Genomic DNA, 20,528 nt, shown 5'->3' with positions numbered 1-20,528 from the left:
CATTTGAATAAGTAGCTGTAGTGTAGTAAGGGTTGAATAACCTTGGGCCACAAATGTGACCTTTGCACCCTATAGAGGTGACCCCACTTACATAAGAACCATTTGTATATTGCCTTTCCCAACAAGGTTTTGGGCATGAATTAGGCTGGCAAAGTGGGCAAAGGAGCAAAATGTATTGATTTGAATAAGTAGCTTTAGTTTTGCAAGAGTTAAATAGCCTTGAGCCACAAATTTGAGACTTCCAACCAAAAGAGGGGGGTCACTTACATATGACCCACTTATATTTTGCATGGCCCAACAAGTATTTGGGCATGATATAGGCTGGCAAAATGGGCAAAAGTACAAATTGTATTAATCTGAATATGCACATGTAGTGTTTCAAGGGTTAAATAGCCTTGTGCCACAAATTTGACATTTGCAACCAACAGAGGGGGGTCACTTACATATGAACCACTTGTATTTTGCCTGGCCAAAAAAAGGTTTTGGGTATGAAATAGGCTGGCAAAGTGGGCACAGCTGCAGATTGTATTGATTTGAATAAATAGCTGTAGTTTTGCAAGACTTCAGTAGCCTTGGGCCTCAAATTTGACACTTGCAACCAACAGAGGGTGGTCACTTACATATGACCCATTTATATTTTGCCTGGCCCAACATGGTTTTGGGCACAAATTTGGCTGGCAAAGTAGCAAAGGTGCAAAATTTATTGATTTTAATAAGTAGCTCTAGTTTTGCAAGGGTTAAATAGCATTGGGCCACAATTTACACTTGAAACAAACAGAGAAGGGTCACTTACATATGTTCAACTATTATTTTGCCTGGCCCAAAAAGGTTTTGGCCATAAAATAGGCTGGCAAAGTAGACACTGGTACAAATTGTATTCATTTGAATAAGTAGCTGTAGTGTAGCAAGGGTTAAATAACCTTGGGCAACAAATTTGGCTTTTGCAACCTATAGAGGGGGTCACTTACATAAGAACCATTTGTATATTGCCTTTCCCAACAAAGTTTTGGGCATGAAATAAGTTGGCGAAGTTGGCACAGGCACCAAATTATACAACTTTGAATAAGTAACTGTAAAGTTAAAAGGGTTAAATAGCCTTGGGCCACAAATTTAACCCCTCCAACCAACATGGAAGGGTCACTTACATATGAACCACTTATATTTTGCCTGGCCCAACAAGGTTTTGGGCACGAATTAGGCTGGTAAAGTTGGCAAAGGAGCAAAATGTATTGATTTGAATAAGTACAGATCTGCCCAGCTATTTTGTTGCTCATGGCGTGGCGTGAGTCGCGCCATGGACTTGTGGCGTGGCGTGCAGGCCTCTGAGTCGCGCCATGGACTTGTGGAATACTGTGGTATTCTTCAACGAAGGATATGCTACGGCATGTAATTCAGTGCTTAACCGCTGGGTGGCGAGTGCTCCACTTTTGTAATTGCATGTAATACAGTGCTTAACTGCTGGGTGGCGAGTGCTCCACTGTTGTAATTTGTACTGAATGCCTTGTACAGAATGCACACTAAGTACGGTAGTAGTGGGATCTGTATGAGAGAGAGCTCTCTGTATTACACGTTTGGCGCTATGGTGGCTGTCAGCCATCTGCGATGGATTAGAAATGGAGGGGGGTACAATGGGATCTGTGGCGCCAAACCATACGCCATGTAGCGCTATGCCATCACAGAGCATGCGCAGTTGGCTGTATTACTGCAGCCGGTACAGTACTGTATGCTGTTGAATTTCCATCTCTGGCGGGCGCATGCCCAGTAGGAGGGTTGCGATGGGATTTCTGGCGCATGTCCAGTGGGGACGAGAGTCATACACAGTGCGCATCAGGTCCCTTCCCCCAAAGCAAGCAAGAGCCTCACCTTACCATAATAAAGGAAGCTTTGTTAATCCATTTACTGTAAGCAGTCAGCTCTGCCCTAGTGTCCTGAAAAGTGCTACGAATTGTGACCATTGCTAAGGACACCATCCCCCGTCTGCTAGGACAACTAGTGTGCCGCTATGAATGTGCCTGTACTGAATATTAAAAACTGACGATGCCGTTGAATTTTGCACCACAGAATAGTGATTTTATAACTGCAGAAACTGTTAGTGAATCTACTGTCTAGAATGAGAGACAGGGCTCTGTATCACAAACTGTGCGCCCAAAAAGCAAAATGCAAACATGCGACAGCGTAGATGCGGTATCAGCCTTATGCACCATGGCTATGTCCCTTGGACTGTGTCTGAGAGTAGTTTCCGACTGTGAGAGAGCGCTCTGTGTTCAAAGCTGACAGTGCGTTTGAAGCGCAAAATAGCGTTGCACAGCAAACTTATGACATTGGTGATGCTGCTCCGACCATGCACACTAAGTACGGTAGTAGTGGGATCTGTATGAGAGAGAGCTCTCTTTATTACACGTTTGGCGCTATGGTGGCTGTCAGCCATCTGCGATGGATTAGAAATGGAGGGGGGTACAATGGGATCTGTGGCGCCAAGCCATACGCCATGTAGCGCTATGCTATCACTGAGCATGCGCAGTTTTCTGTATTACTGCAGTCGGTACAGTACTGTATGCTGTTGAATTTCCATCTCTGGCGGGCGCATGCCCAGTAGGAGGGTTGCGATGGGATTTTTGGCGCATGCCCAGTGGGGCCGAGAGTCATACACAGTGCGCATCAGGTCCCTTCCCCCAAAGCAAGCAAGAGCCTCACCTTACCATAATAAAGGAAGCTTTGTTAATCCATTTACTGTAAGCAGTGAGCTCTGCCCTAGTGTCCTGAAAAATGCTACGGATTGTGACCATTGCTAAGGACACCATCCCCCGTCTGCTAGGACAACTAGTGTGCCACAGAATAGTGATTTCATAACTGCAGAAACTGCTAGTGAATCTACTGTCTAGAATGAGAGACAGGGCTGACGGTGCTGTGTATAGCATTACACCACAAACTTGTGACAATGTAGTGATAGTGATTTCATGACTTTAGAAACTTTTCAATCCCGTGATGCCCACACTACTTTGCCACTACGGTTATGACTACATTACAGTGCACCACAGACGCCTGCCGTAACGAGTGAATTAGTGTCGACGTGCGTCGTGCGATGTACGCCGTGCGATGTACCACGTGCGTCACTGGCTAGTGAAAATGCCTTCTATGAGGGCAAGACGCTACTCGTCCGGCGAGCTCTTTGTCTTGGTGAAGTGGTGGGACCAAGCGTTCCCCACAAACCAAGAGAAAGAGCTCGCCTATAGAAGCACGAGCAGAGAAATCTATCGCCTATATGGCGTACGGCGAAAAGTACGCTCACTCCAGCACAGGTGGTCGGACCTGCTGAGGAGGGACAGGCCTCGCCTAGAGCGAATTCGGAGGCGAATAATTCGAAATAAGTACAGCATTGCTGTATAATCACATGAAATACAGTATACTGTACAATAACGAATACAGTACAATGCACGACTCTGACATACTCTACATTACTGTACACTGCACTGTAGGGTGTTGGATACTACAGTATCTGACGATGACTGACAGTTGTTAACACATACTGACATGACTGGCAGACATTTGATTGACAGGCTGATTAAATCTACAGTACTGTACATGGACTAAAGGGTTACACACTATTGGTCGACATGGCTTGTTTGATTAATAAATTAGTAACAAAAGGCAAGTTGCTTGATCCACCATTCTAATGTCTGTCGACCAAATCTATGTTAACCTACAGTACTGTACACACTATTTTTCTGTGCTGGGCCTGCCCCCTTTGTCTGACATTATTACTGTACGTCATGGACAGATTCAGGGGTCTCCAATCAGCTCCCAACTGTCATCTCACAGGCTGTGTTTGAAAAATGAAATTTGGGAGCTTATTGGCTGGTATCTTATCACTTCTCACTCTGTGCCCCATTTACAAACGAAGGCAAATACCAGGGGGAATTTTCGTTTGGTATCACTGTGATACAAACGAAAATTCCACTGGTACTGTATTTATTAATACCGTACTTACCCCTCCGGCGAGGTCTCGCAAAGTCCTCAGCGGGGTCCTCCGCTGGGTTCGGGCTCCAGTGTCATGCGCATGTGCCATCTTGTACAGCTCGTGGGGTGGCGACAGTGCCACCCACATAGCCTATGTGTGACGTTGCACCACTTGCTCATACAGTACTTTACTGGACTGTATATTTTTTTATATACAGTACAGTACAGTACCATACTCTTTTATGTTGGGCCCAATGCCAGCTTCACAGACTACAGTAGTTTTTCTACTACAGTGTACTGTATTGGTTTGTATTTTAATCAATAGCTAATTCCCTAAGGCCATCTACAGTACTGTACCGTAATCCCTTTCCAATTTGGAATAGAGGTCTGAACTCTTGTTTTCAAATTCTCCTTAATGACGACATGTATTTTTCCCCACAGGGCGAGAAGCCCCCCCTGCCCCGGCAGCGCCACCACCGCCGCCACCACCACCACCACCACCGGCAGCAGCCGGGCCCAGTGGGCTGAATTTTCGGAGTAAGTACAGTACACACTACTCTACACTGTTCTCTTTCTCTCTCTCTCTCTCTCTCTCTCTCTCTCTCTCTCATTTGTGTGTTTGTTTTTGGTGTTATGGAGACTCTGGTCAAAATTTGTACAGTTTATTTGTTTAAAAATGGTTTTGAGGGAAACTGACAGTACAGTGTTATTTTTCCACAGTCCTACCTCCACGACCACCAGCACCTTCTGCAGCCTCCTCAAATGACAGTGGTAATGATTACAACAGTTACAGTATGGACACAATAGTGTAATGCTACTGCCTTTTTGATTTTTTGTATAATATTTTTTTTCTTATACTGTACACACAGACAGACTCGTCATTGATGAGGAGGCTGCATGAAGCCCCATGCTCTGTAAGTACAGTACACCACATTGTTTTCTACAGCACTGTATATCTCTCCTTTTCTTCCCTTGTCAGTGTCTCTCTACCTACGGTATCTCTTTCTCTCTCTCTCTCTTTATCCCTCTCTCTCTTTCTCAGTGTCTCTCTTTTCTGTACTAGTGTAATAGTAACATTATTTTTTTTCAACAGTATCAGCAACGGAAGCCTACATTCCCGGGCCCAGTGGCCTCATCTGGCCGCGTAAGTACACTACACCACATTTTTTTCTACAGTACTGTATCTCTCTCTCTCTCTTTATCTCTCTCTCTGTTTTTCTCTCTCTCTCTCTTTCTCTCCCTCTTTCTTTCTCTTTATATTTCTCTCTCTTTAATTTTCCTCTCTCTCTCTCTTTTTCGCTCTCTTTCCCTGTTTTTCTCTTTCTTTTTCTCTCTCTCTCTCTTTCTGTCCCTGTCTCCCTCTGTTTCTCTCTCTCTCTCTTAAAACATCTCCAATGCCTTCTCCTTACACAATAATTGTTTCTGTCATTGTGTATTTTAGTTGAAGACATTGAAGTGCCTCAGCCCTCCCCAGGGCAAGAGGAGGACCCAGACTCCCCTCCCCAGCCAAGTAAGTACTGTATACAGTTTTACACTGTAGGACATTTTGTATTAATAATGTAATACCATGTAAGTACAGTACTGTAAATCTCTGCTTTATTTCCCTAGTCTCTCTCTCTTTCTCCCTCTCTCTCTTTCTTTCTCTTTCCCCCTCTTTCTCTCCCTCCCTCTTTCTCTCTCTCTTTTTCTCTCTCTCTCTCTCTCTTTCTCTCTCTTTACATGTTTTTTCCCACAGTTACAGAGACCATACCCCCAGCTGGCCCCAGCGAGAGTCTGCGTAAGTACAGTACTGTACACTACAGTACATTGTTCTCTCTCTCTCTTTTTCTCTTTCTCTCTCTTGCTTTTTCTTTCTCTGTCTCTTTCTCTCTCCCTCTCTCTCTTTCTTTCTCTCTCCCCCTCTATCTCTCTTTCTCTCTACCTCTTTCTTTCTCTCCTTCACTCTCCCCCCTCTCTCTCTCTTTATCTCTGTCTTTCTTTCTCTTTTTCTCTCTCTCTTTTTCTTTCTCTGTCTCTTTCTCTCTTTTTGTCTCTCTCTTTTTCTCTCTCCCATTCTTTCTCTTTCTCTATTTCTCTATCCCTCTCTCTCCATCTATCTTTCTCTTTCTCTCTCTCTGTTTCTCCCTCTCCTTTGTTTCTCTCTCTCTCTCTCTCTTTTTCTCTCTCTTTCTCTCTCTCTTTCTCCCTCTCTTTCTTTCTCCTCTTTCTTTCTCTCCCTCCCTGTCTTTCTTTCTCTCCCTCCCTCTCCCTCTGTCTCTCCCTTTCTCTCTTTCTTTATCCCTCTCTCCCCCTCTATCTTTCTCTTTCTCTCTCTCTCTCCCTCTCCTTTGTTTCTCTCTCTCTCTTTTTTTTTCTCTCTTTCTCTCTCCCTCTCTTTTTTTTCTCTCCCTCCCTCTCTTTCTTTCTCTCCCTCCCTCTCCCTCTCCCTCTGTCTCTCCCTCTCTCTCTCCCTCCCTTTCTCTCTTTTTTTTCTCTGTCGTGTGTTTTCATAAATTTTTTGACTTGTCAACATTTGTTTTTCTTTGACACACAGATGACTGCTTTATCGTGGAGGCAGGCAGCAGCCCTGCCCCGATCTGTAAGTACAGTAGTGTACTGTACATTACATTGTTCTACCACTATATACTTACTGTCTCTCTCTATCTCTCCATGCATCTCCAACCTCTTCTCAATACACACTAATTATTTCTCTCCTTGTGTTTTTCTTATTTTCCAGTACTGTACAGTATGTTTCGGTGACCTGTCTTTAGGTGCATACACACTAGACGATTTGGATGAACGCTAACAATATTGTTCAATGATATAGTACAGTACATTATACAGTGTTGTTCATATCATCTAGTGTGTACTGTATGCAGTAAATCACCAAGGATGCGTGTGCGACATTTTTCCATATTGTTTTCATGCAAAATGACAATTTTTTTTTACCCACAGTGCAAGGCACAGAAGGGCACCAGCCTCCCAGGGATGACTGGAAAAGGAGGCAATCAATTTTGTGTAAGTACTGTACCGTCCACTACTGTACATTGTCTTCTACTGTATCTCACTCCTTTTTTTTACGTTCACAGTGTCTCTCTCTCCCTCCCGTACTACAAAGACCCATCTCACTTGCTCCGGTGCTCGCGTGCGCACTGCCGGACAATCGACCCGGTTGCGCGCGGATCTGAATCAGGCCCTACTATAATTCTTTCTCTACTGTACTTGTATAACAGGAACATTCTTTTTTTTCCCACCACAGTTCTGCAACAAGGAAAGCCTCGGCGCCAGTCCCCCACTGACCCAAAATAGGGTTTTTGCCTGGGTAAGTACTGTACCTTACACTACTACAGTATACAGTACTATAAATTGTCTTCTACTGTATCACTCTCTTTTTTTGTGTGTTTGTATTGGTGTTATGTACAGTATGGAGGTGTTATTTTTTCTACCGTATAATCGTTTTTTCTTAAACACACAGTAAAAAAATTAAAACAGGAGCAGCCGGAGCCACAGCTCCCTGGCCTCTGTATGCGTAAGTAGAGTACTGTATCTTTTTCTGTCTCTCTCCCTCTCTCTGTCTTTCTCTCTCCCTCTCCCCCCCCTCCTTCCCCCCCTCCCTTTCTCTTTTTCCCTCTCTCTTTCTCTCTCCCTCTCTGTCTCTCCCTCCCTCTCTCTTTTTCATGGTTTTGATGGAAACTGTTCTTTTTCCACAGTCCTACCACCACCAACGGCGGCAGCGGCAGCGGAGGCACCACCACCACCAACGGCGGCAGCGGAGGTGGAGGCACCACCACCACCAATGGTGGCAGCGGCGGCACCACCACCCTCCAGTGGCATTTACATGCCGCGTAAGTGCAGTACACCACATTCTTTTCTACAGCACTGTATCGCTATCCTTTTTTACCCTTGTCAGTCTCTCTCTCTCTCTCTCTCTCTCTCTCACTCTCCCCCATCCCTCTGTCTGTGTTTGTTTTTGTTGTTATGGAGGCTCTGTTCAAGATTTATGGTGCGTACACACTGGGCGATAAAGTGGACGACTCAGGGAGCATATCGTGTAGTGTTTACGCACCATTACACAGTTTATTTGTTTCCAAATGGTTTTGATGGAAACTGTTCTTTTTCCACAGTCCTACCACCACCAATGGCGGCAGCGGCAGCGGAGGTACCACCACCACCAATGGCGGCAGTGGAGGTACCACCACCAATGGCGGCAGCGGCGGCACCACCACCCTCCAGTGGCGTTTCCATGCCGCATAAGTGCAGTACACCACATTCTTTTCTACAGCACTGTATCGCTATCCTTTTTTACCCTTGTCAGTCTCTCTCTCTCTCTCTCTCTCCTTCTTTCCCCCCTCCCTCTGTCTGTGTTTGTTTTTGTTGTTATGGAGGCTCTGTTCAAGATTTATGGTGCGTACACACTGGGCGATAAAGTGGACGACTCAGGGAGCATATCGTGTATTGTGTACGCACCATTATACAGTTTATTTGTTTCCAAATGGTTTTGATGGAAACTGTTCTTTTTCCACAGTCACACCACCACCAACGGCAGCGGCACCACCACCATTTTCCACATTTAGAACGCGGCTTGCCGCCCTGAGTAAGTACCGTGCACTACTGTACTGTACATTGTGCCCTCCTTTTTACAGTGCCTCTCTCTTCCTCCTGTACTCCAAAGACCCATCTCCAACCTCTTCTCCTTACACACTAATTGTTTCTGTACTTGTGTAACAGGAATATTTTTTTTTCCCCACAGTGCGGGAACGTGGAAGGCCACAGCCCCCCACCAGCCAGTTGCCAGAACCTGGGCCAAGCAGGCCTCACAGGCCGTGTTAGTACTGTACCCTACACAACTGTACAGTATATTGTCTTCTTCTGTACTGTCTCTCTCTCCTTTTTTTTGTTTTCACAGTGTCTCTTTCTCTCTCTTCTTTACTACAAAGACGCATCTCCAACCTCTTCTCCTTACAGACTTTGTATATATATATATATTTTTTTATAAAGGACATTACTCTAAAGGTGCCCATCCACTTAAAGATACCGGTATGACAACCACTGCATGATTACGACATTGTAATCATGCAGTTGTTTGTCAGTACAGTAAGTGATGAGCCTACTCTGAACAAGCACTTGTTCAGTGCAGGGTCATCATTCATTTGCAAACATGTTTTGCAGATACTGTACAGTAATAGTCATTAAATTGTGGGAGGTTACTGTACTGTATCTGCACCGCACCAAAAGTATCCCTCTGTCTGCCAGCTTCAGTCAGTATAATCACCTTTGGTGTAGCAATGTTTACACTGTATAGTACTTTTCCTGCATTGTACCGTACTGTAGCCATTGTATTGTTCTGTTTGTTTATGTACTGTACAGTACTTTGTTAGGAGCTACAGTAGCCAAACCATTTACAGTAGCACCATACCATATAAAGGTAAATACAGCACTGTTAATGTGAATATATTTTTTTCCAATACAGTCTTCAGTCATGGACCCTCAGGGAGGCAGGGACCCCAAGGGAGGCAGGGACCACGCCTGACTCGAGGTAGAGTACAGTATTTACTAGGGGTGTGCACCGGACACTTTTCGTGTTTTGTGTTTTGGTTTTGGATCTGGATCTTTCTTCGTGTTTTGGATCTGGATTGGTTTTGCCAAAACCACCCTTCCGTGTTTTGGGTTCTGGGTTTTGTGTTTTGGATCTGGATTTTTTCTTAAAAAATAAAATAAAAACGCTAAAATCACATAAATGGGCCTTTTTTTGTTCCTACGCTATTAATAACCCCAATAACATTAATTTCCACTCATTTCCACTCTATTCTGAACACCTCACACCTCACAATATTGTTTTTAGGCCAAAAGGTTGTACCGAGGAAGCTGGATGACTATGCTAAGCGACACAAGGGGGCGGCACAAACACGTGGCCCATCTAGGAGTGGCACTGCAGTGGCAGACAGGAAGCCAATCAGCGTTATGGTGCCCATTTGCATGTAGCACGAACCCGGGAGATCCGTGCTACATGCATCTGTGTGATTGGCACAGAGCAATGACAGGTCCGTGAGACCCGTCTGTGCTGCTGTGGTAAAAAAAAAAAAAAAAAACCTGTGTAAAAAAAGAAAAAAATGGCGTGCACCCCCCCAAAAAAGAGCAACCAGCCCCGGGCATTAGTAACCCAGTGCTGGGTGTGCTTAAATACAGGGGACAAATGACGTAGGGGTCCCCTGTACTTAAGCACAACCAGCACCGGGCTAGTCAGAACCAGCGCTGGTTGCCAAAATACGGGGGACAAACGACGTAGGGGTCCCCTGTATTCTGCGCAACCAGCTCTGGGCTCTGATCCGGTCCTGGTTCTGGAAATATAGGGGACAAAAAATGAGTAGGGTTCCCCTGTATGTTCCAGAACCAGCACTGGACTTTTTCTAGCGGGGGGCTGATGCCACAGCCAGGGGAGCCCTTTCACCGGGCCCCCCAGCCGCAGCATCAACCCTGACCGCTAGTCAGCCCAGGCCGGGGATCCCTGGAGAGCTGGGGACCCCCCCAATAAAGGGGTCACCCTCTCCAGGGCACCCCAGGCCCAGGCTGATAGCCCGGGGCTATCCCCGCCACCCCTGGTGGCGGTGGGTGGCGGGTTGATTGTGTGGTGTGGTGTAAATAAAGAATATCAAACATTGTCTTTACAAGTAGAACTGCAAGTCCCAGCTAGCCTGCCCCGCATGCTGGTACTTGGAGAACCACAAGTACCAGCATGCAGGGCATTAAGGGCCCACTAGTACCTGTAGTTCACCTGTAAAAAAAATGTTTAAAAAAACACAGGACACACACACCGTGACAGTATAAGTTTATTAAACATACATACACACACACACATGTACACATACTCACCTATGTAACCTGTAGCATCGGTCCACTTGTCCGGTAAAGTATCCCTAGGGGACCTGTGAAAAAAAACATACTCACCATCTCCTATGCGAGGTTCTGTCCTCTTCGTTCCAAAGTAGGCATCCCCGGACTTGGCAAAAAAAAAAAACGAAAACGCGATCCACGAACTTAGTACCGTTCTATAGAACGGTACTTCCCGAATGAGAGCTTAGCGGCGGGGTATCACCATGGAAACCCCGCTGCTAAGCGTTCATTGGCTGAGAGAGGTCATCTCCCGTCTCTCAGCCAATGAACGGCTCCCTCCATTGTAGTCAATGGTGGGAACCGCAGGGTAAACTTTAATAACCTTGCGGCTCCCAGCATTGACTACAATGGAGGGAGCCGTTCATTGGCTGAGAGACGGGAGATGGCCTCTCTCAGCCAATGAACGCTTAGCAGCGGGGTTTCCATGGTGATACCCCGCCGCTAAGCTCTCATTCGGGAAGTACCGTTCTATAGAACGGTACTAAGTTCGTGGATCGCGTTTTCGTTTTTTTTTTTTTGCCAAGTCCGGGGATGCCTACTTTGGAACGAAGAGGACAGAACCTCGCATAGGAGATGGTGAGTATGTTTTTTTTCACAGGTCCCCTATGGATACTTTACCGGACAAGTGGACCGATGCTACAGGGTTACATAGGTGAGTATGTGTACATGTGTGTGTGTGTGTGTGTGTGTGTGTATGTATGTTTAATAAACTTATACTGTCACGGTGTGTGTGTCCTGTGTTTTTTTTAAACATTTTTTTACAGGTGAACTACAGGTACTAGTGGGCCCTTAATGCCCTGCATGCTGGTACTTGTGGTTCTCCAAGTACCAGCATGCGGGGCAGGCTTGCTGGGACTTGCAGTTCTACTTGTAAAGACAATGTTTGATATTCTTTATTTACACCACACCACACAATCAACCCGCCACCCACCGCCACCAGGGGTGGCGGGGATAGCCCCGGGCTATCAGCCTGGGCCTGGGGTGCCCTGGAGAGGGTGACCCCTTTATTGGGGGGGTCCCCAGCTCTCCAGGGATCCCCGGCCTGGGCTGACTAGCGGTCAGGGCTGATGCTGCGGCTGGGGGGCCCGGTGAAAGGGCTCCCCTGGCTGTGGCATCAGCCCCCCGCTAGAAAAAGTCCAGTGCTGGTTCTGGAACATACAGGGGAACCCTACTCATTTTTTTCCCCTGTATTTCCAGAACCAGGACCGGATCAGAGCCCAGAGCTGGTTGCGCAGAATACGGGGGACCCCTACGTCGTTTGTCCCCCGTATTTTGGCAACCAGCTCTGGTTCTGACTAGCCCGGTGCTGGTTGTGTTTAAGTACAGGGGACCCCTATGTCGTTTGTCCCCTGTATTTAAGCACACCCAGCACTGGGTCACTAATGCCCGGGGCTGGTTGCTCTTTTTTTGGGGGGGGGGCACGCCATTTTTTTCTCTTTTTACACAGGTTTTTTTTTTTTTATTTACCACAGCAGCACAGACGGGTCTCACGGACCCGTTAGTGCTCTGTGTCAATGACACAGATGCAAGTAGCACGGATCTCCTGGTCCGTGCGTGCATCTGTGTCATTGAAATACACAGCAGCACAGACGGGTCTCACTGACCCATCTGTGCTCTGTGTCACTGTCAATCACACAGATGCATGTAGCACGGATCTCACGAGTCCATGCTACATGCAAATGAGCACCATAATGCTGATTGGCTGAGAGCCGTGACAGACGGCTCTGTCAGCCAATCAGCACTTTGCCCATTAAAGGCAAAGGCATTTTTTTTTAAATGGCCGCTCGAGGCAAAACCTCGAGATCCGACAGCAGATCTCGAGGTTTTGCCTCGGGAGAGGGATCCGGGGCAGACAGGGAGATCCGAGCTTGGGCTCGGATCGCCCCGGATCCCCGAAGTTCGGGTGGGTTCGGTTCTCAGGGAACCGAACCCGCTCATCCCTAGTATTTACGTTAGTGTCAAGATTGTACAATATTGTATATTAGTGTTGTAATACTGTACCCTTTTTTTTCTCTCCACAGAACAAATTATGTTCTTTTTAGGCCTGTACCGGCAGATGGCCCACCACCTGGTGGATCTTTTTTTTTATTTTTTGGTCACCTTATTTTTGTTTATTTATGATTTTTATTAAAATTTGTTTTATTCAGTACGTTTTCTGTCTTTACTTGGTTCTGTGGATAAAGTACAGTATACTGTATTTACATTTATTGATACTGTAACAACTAAAAGGTAAGAAAATACAGTACAGTAAGTCACCCATTCAGTACTTTTATTAATTGCACACCACTCTTAAGGGGTGATTTAATAAAGCTTGGAGAGATAAAAAATTCGAGAAACTGTAAATACAGTAGCACCAACCAATTAGCTACTGTACTACAGTAACTGTCATTTTTCAAACACAGCCTGTACAGTGACAGTTAGGATCTGATTGGTTGGTGCTATTTATCTAAAATTTTATCTGTCTAAGCTTTAACTAAATAAATACACGACAAGAGTAAACTTTTTTTTAGCTAATCACGTGTTTTTGCTCCAATGGGTGAAAAAGTGCCAACCAATGTGCTCCCAACTGTCATCTCACAGGTGGTGTTTGAAAAATGACAGTTGGGAGCTGATTGACTGACACCTTATCACTTTTTTATCACTTCTCACTCTGTCTCCTAACACTGCTTAGTACAGTAAATACACCCCTTGGAGTGAAAAGACGAGACCGGCTAAAAAAAGTAAATAGACCACCCCTAAATTGAAAACGTCCCTCAGTGTATACAGTACTGTATGTCTACTGTACTGTATTCTACTGTAAGTGCCGGGCAGCTTGAAATCACTGTGATGGGCAACAGGGATACTGTACAGTATATGACTGTGGGCGGCAACCCCCATCGGCCGGCGCGCCCCTGGTGAGTGAAATCCTGGCCAATATGACGATACACCCCTGCATCTGTGTGTTATTGACTTTTTGTACCTTTTTAATGACAGATGCACGTGTTGGGTCTCAGGCGCACTTAAAGACTGAATTACATACAGTACAAACACCAATTGTATAAATTAATGACAATTTTTATTTAACCTACAGTAACATGCTTTACAGAGGGGGGGGGACTTCTTTAGCTTTCCACCCCAGTAGTCCTCTACTGTCCCACGCTTCTTTCTTCTGCGCTGGCATGTCCTGGAGTTCCGAGCTGGACACGGACATGACTACTGTACAGTACCTAGGAGGAAAGAGATGACGTGAGAACAGTCCTTACTCAATGCCGACCGATACGCCCTACTGGACCGAGGACTACACTAAAAGGACTACACGTAATGAAATCAGACGCATGCGCTATGTAGTTTAGGAAAAGTGACATCTGGTGGGCAAAATGTTGTATTACACGTAATGACTTATTTCACTACTAAACTTTCTTTGTGGCGCGACTCATGGCGTGGTGTGTGGCGTGCCATGCGTGGTGTGAGAGATAACGCTGTGATGCCACGTTATAGCTGGGCACATCAGTAGCTTTAGTTTTGCAAGAGTTAAATAGCGTTGAGCCACAAATTTGACACTTCCAACCAAAAGAGGGGGGTCACTTACAAATGACCCACTTGTATTTTGCCAGGTTAAAAAAGGTTTTGGGCATGAAATAGGCTGGCAAAGTGGGCACAGCTGCAGATTGTATTGATTTTAATTAGTAGCTGTAGTTTTGCAAGGCTTCAGTAGCCTTGGGCCTCAAATTTGACACTTGCAACCAACAGAGGGAGGTCACTTACATATGCCCCAATTATATCTTGCCTGGTCCAACAAGGTTTTGGGCACAAATTAGGCTGGCAAAGTAGCAAAGGAGCAAAATATATTGATTTGAATAAGTAGCTTTAGTTTTGCAAGGGTTAAATAGCATTGGGCCACAATTTACACTTGAAACAAACAGAGAAGGGTCACTTACATATGATCAACTATTATTTTGCCTAGCCCAAAAAGGTTTTGGGTATAAAATAGGCTGGCAAAATGGACACGGGTACAAATTGTATTGATTTGAATAAGTAGCTGTAGTGTAGCAAGGGTTAAATAGCCTTTGGGCCACAAATTTGACCTTTGCAACCCACAGAAGGGGGTCACTCACATAACACCCACCTGTATTTTGCCTTGATTAACAAGGTTTTGGGCATGAAATAAGCTTTCGAATTTGGCACAGGCACCAAATTATACCATTTTGAATAAGTAGCTGTAAACTTAAAAGGGTTAATTAGCCTTGGGCCACACATTTGACACCTCCAACCAACATAGAAGGGTCACTTACATACGAGCCACTTGAAATTTGCATTACCCAACAAGGTTTTGGGCATAAAATTGGCTGGCAAAATGGGCACAGGTACAAATTCTATTCATTTGAATGAATAGCTGTAGTTTGGGAGGTTTAAATAGCCGTGGGCCACAAATGTGAAACTTGTAATCAACAGAGCAGGGTCACTTACATATGACCCAGCAATATTTTGGCTGGCTTAACAATGTTTTGGGCATGAAATAGGCTGGCAAACTGGGCACAGATTTGAACAATTAGCTGTAGGTTTGCAAGGGTTAAACAGCCTCAAGCCACAAACGTGACCATTGCAACCTACAGAGGAGGGCACTTATTTTGGATCCACTTGTATTTTGACTGGCCAATAATGTTTTGGGCATGAAATATGCTAATGAAGTGGGCACAGGCACCAAATTGTAACATCTTGAATAAGTAGCTGTAGTGTTAAAAGGGTTAAATAGCATTGGACCACAAATTTGACACTTCCGTCCAACAGAGAAGGGTAACTTACATATGACCCACTTTTGTTTTGACTGGCCCAACAAGGTTTTTGGCATAATACAGGCTGGCAAAGAGGGCAAAGGTGCAAATTGTATTGTATTGAATATGTAGCTGTAGTGTTGCAAGTGTTAAATAGCCTTGGGCCACAAATTTGACAGTTGCAGTAAACAGAAGGCGGTTAATTACATATGACCCATATGTTTTTTGCCTGGCCCAACAAGGATTTGGGCAAGAAATAGGCTGGCAACATGGGCACAGGCACCAAATTATACCATTTTGAATATGTAGATGTAGTGTAGTAAGGGTTAAATAGCCTTGGGCCACAAATTTGACACTTGCAACCAACAGAGGGAGGTCACTTACATATGCCCCAATTATATCTTGCCTGGCCCAACAAGGTTTTGGGCACGAATTAGGCTGGCAAAGAAGCAAAGGAGCAAAATATATTGATTTGAATAAGTAGCTTTAGTTTTGCAAGGGTTAAATAGCATTGGGCCACAATTTACACTTGAAACAAACAGAGAAGGGTCACTTACATATGATCAACTATTATTTTGCCTAGCCCAAAAAGGTTTTGGGTATAAAATAGGCTGGCAAAATGGACACGGGTACAAATTGTATTGATTTGAATAAGTAGCTGTAGTGTAGCAAGGGTTAAATAGCCTTTGGGCCACAAATTTGACCTTTGCAACCCACAGAAGGGGGTCACTCACATAACACCCACCTGTATTTTGCCTTGATTAACAAGGTTTTGGGCATGAAATAAGCTTTCGAATTTGGCACAGGCACCAAATTATACCATTTTGAATAAGTAGCTGTAAACTTAAAAGGGTTAATTAGCCTTGGGCCACACATTTGACACCTCCAACCAACATAGAAGGGTCACTTACATACGAGCCACTTGAAATTTGCATTACCCAACAAGGTTTTGGGCATAAAATTGGCTGGCAAAATGGGCACAGGTACAAATTTTATTCATTTGAATGAATAGCTGTAGTTTGGGAGGTTTAAATAGCCGTGGGCCACAAATGTGAAACTTGTAATCAACAGAGCAGGGTCACTTACATATGACCCAGTAATATAGTGCCTGGCTTAACAATATTTTGGGCATGAAATAGGCTGGCAAAGTGGGCACAGATTGTATTGATTTGAAGAAGTAGCTGTAGTTTTGCAAGGGTTAAACAGCCTCATGCCACAAATGTAACCATTGCCACCTACAGAGGGGGGCACTTATATTGGACCCACTTGTATTTTGCCTGGCCCAACAATGTTTTGGGCATGAAATATGCTAATGAAGTTGGGACAGGCATCAAATTGTAACATATTGAATAAGTAGCTGCAGTGTTAAAAAGGTTTAAATAGCATTAGACCACAAATTTCACACTTCCGTCCAACAGAGAAGGGTAACTTACATATGACCCACTTGTGTTTTGACTGGCAAAACAAGGTTTTTGGCATAATATACGCTGACAAAGTGGACACTGGTACAAATTGTATTGTATTGAATATGTAGCTGTAGTGTTGCAAGTGTTAAATAGCCTTGGGCCACAAATTTGACAGTTGCAGTAAACAGTAGGCGGTTAATTACATATGACCCATATGTTTTTTGCCTGGCCCAACAAGGATTTGGGCAAGAAATAGGCTGGCAACATGGGCACAGGCACCAAATTATGCCATTTTGAATATGTAGATGTAGTGTTGTAAGGGTTAAATAGCCTTGGGCCACAAATTTGACATTTGCAACCTACAGAGGGAGTCACTTACATAAGAACCATTTGTATATTGCCTTTCCCAACAAGGTTTTGGGCAGGATATAAGTTTGCGAAGTTGGCACAGGCACCAAATTATACAATTTTGAATAAGTAGCTGTAAAGTTAAAAGGGTTAAATAGCCTTGGGCCACAAATTTAACCCCTCCAACCAATATAGAAGAGTCACTTACATATGAGCCACTTGAATTTTGCATGACCAACAAGGTTTTGGGCAAAAAATTGGCTGGCAAAATGGGCACAGGTACAAATGATCTTTATTTGAATAAGTAGCTGTAGTGTTGCAAGGGTTAAATAGCATTGGGCCACAAATGTGACACTTGTATCCAACAGAGGGGTATCACTTACATGTGATCCACTATTACTCTGGCTGGCACAACCAGTTTTTGGGCATGAAATAGGCTGGCAAAGTGGGTGCAGGCACAATATTTTACCATTTTGAATTAGGTAGCTGTAGTATTGCAAGTGTTAAATAGCCTTGGGCCACAAATTCGACACATCCAACCAACATAGAATGGTCACTTACATATGAGCCACTTGTGTATTGACTGGACCAACAAGGTTTTGGGCATAAAATTGGCTGGCAAATTGGGTACATGTACAAATTGTACCATTTTGAATTGAGTAGCTGTAGTGTTGCAAGGGTTAAATAGCCTTTTGCGAGAAATGTGACCATTACAACGTACAGAGGAGGGTCACTTACATAAGAGCCACTTGTATTTTGCGTGGCCCAACAATTTTCTGGGACTGAAAAAGGCTGGCGAAGTGGGCACAAGCACAATATTTCACCATTTTGAATTAGGTAGCTGTAGTGATTTAAGGGTTAAATAGCCTTGGGCCACAAATTACACTTGAAACAAACAGAGAAGGGTCACTCACATATGACCAACTTTTATTTTGCCTGGCCCAACAAGGTTTTGGGCATTTAATAGGCTGGCACAATGTTCACAGGCACCAAATTTCCTCATTTTGGACAAGTAGCTGTAGTGTTGCCAGGGTAAATAGCCTTGGGCCACAAATTTGACCATTGCAACCAACAGAGGGATGTCACTTACATGTGATCCACTTTTTTTTTTTGCCTGGCTCAACAAGTATTTGGGCATGATATAGGCTGGCAAAGTTGGCAAAGGTACAAATTGTATTAATTTGAATATGTAGCTGTAGTGTCGCCAGGGTTAAATGGCCTTGGGCCAAAAATTTGACATTTGCAACCAACAGATGGGGGTCACTTACATATGAACCACTTGTATTTTGCCTGGCCCAAAAAGGATTTTGGCAAGAAATAGGATGGTAATGTGGGCACAGGGACCAGAATTTCTATATTTGAATAAGTAACTGTAGTTTTGCAAGGGTTAAAACCTTGGGCCACAATTTACACTTGAAACAAACAGAGAAGGGTCACTTACATATGATCAACTGTTATTTTGCCTGGCCCAAAAAGGTTTTGGGCATAAAATTGGCTGGCAAAGTGGGCACAGGTACAAATTTTACTATTTTGAATTAAGTAGCTGTAGTGTTGCAAGGGTTAAACAGCCATGAGTCAAAAATGTGACGATTACAACGTACAGAGGAGGGTCACTTACATAAGAGCCTCTTGTATTTTGCTTGGCCTAACAATGTTCTGTGCATGAAAAAGGCTGGCGAAGTGGGCACAGGCATAATATTTTACCTTTTTAAATTAGGTAGCTGTAGTGTTGCAAGGGTTAAATAGGTTTGGGCCACAAATGAATCAATTGCAACCAACAAAAGGAGGTCAATTACATATGACCTACTTGTATTTTGCCTGGCCCAACAAGGTTTTGGGCATGAAATAGGCTGGCAAAGGCACAATATTTTACAAGTTTGAATAAGTAGCTGTAGTGTTGCATGGGTTAAATAGCCTTGCACCACAAATTTGACTTTTGCAAGCTACATAGATGGGTCACTTACATATGACCCACTTGTAATTTGCCTGGCCCAACAAGTATTTGGGCATGATATAGGCTGGCAAAATAGGCAAAGGTACAAATTGTACTATTTGAATTAGGTAGCTGTAGTGTTGCAAGGGTTAAATAGCCTTGGGCCACAAATTTGACAATTGCAAATAAACAGAAGGAGGTTAATTACATATGATCCACTTGTATTTTGCCTGGCCCAACAAGGATTTGGGCAAGAAATAGGCTGGCAACATGGGCACAGGCACCAAATGATAACATTTTGAATAAGTAGATGTAGTGTTGCAAGGGTTAAATAGTCTTGGGCAACAAATTTGACAATTCCAACCAACAGCGGGGTGTCACTTACATATGATCCACTTGTATTTTGCTGGCCCAACAAGGTTTTTGGTCATGAAATAGGCTGGCAAAGTGGGCACAGGTTCAAATTGTATTGATTTGAATAAGTAGCTGTACTTCTGCAATGGTTAAATAGCATTGGGCCATAACAATGACACATGAAACCAATAGAGGGGGTCACTTACATATGACTCACTTGTACTTTGCCTGGTCAAACAAGTTTTTGGGCATGAAATAGGCTGGCAAAGTGGGCACAGGCACCAAACTATACTATTTTGAATAAGTAGCTGTATTTTTGCAAAGGATAAACAGCATTGGGCCAATAACTTGACACTATTAACCAACAGGGGGGTCTCATACATATGACCAACTTGTACTTTGCCTTGGGCAACAAATTTGACAATTGCAACCAATAGAGTGGGTCACCTTCATATGACCAACTTGCATATTGTATGGCCCAACAAGGTTTTGGGCATGAAATACGCTGGCTAAGTGGGCACAGGTACAAATTGTATTTATTTGAATAAGTAGCTTTAGTGCACACTTTTTGCACATGTGCATGGGCCGGTTTCTGAGAAATATTTGTGGGAATCGGCCCAAATCGGAAGTTGAGATCAGTGCACTTGTTAGCAAATAAAATAGTAAAATATAACTTTATAATTACATTCTTTCAAAATAAACTTTATTTTACAAGTACAACCCAACACCCACCAGCCAGGGGTGCCAAGGATAGCCCTGGGATATTATGCCAGGCCCAGGGTGCCCTGGAGAAGTGGAACCCCTTTTATTTGGGATTTGCCATCTTCCAAGGGATCCCCGGCCTGGGCTGACTAGTGATCAGGTACAAAGCTTTGGCCAGGGTACTCGGTGAAAGGGTTTCCCAGCTGT

Source organism: Taudactylus pleione, unplaced genomic scaffold (assembly GCF_031769625.1).
Source record: "Taudactylus pleione unplaced genomic scaffold, aTauple2 ptg000253l, whole genome shotgun sequence".
Lineage (NCBI taxonomy): Eukaryota > Metazoa > Chordata > Amphibia > Anura > Myobatrachidae > Taudactylus > Taudactylus pleione.
Note: the sequence above shows the minus strand (reverse complement) of the source record.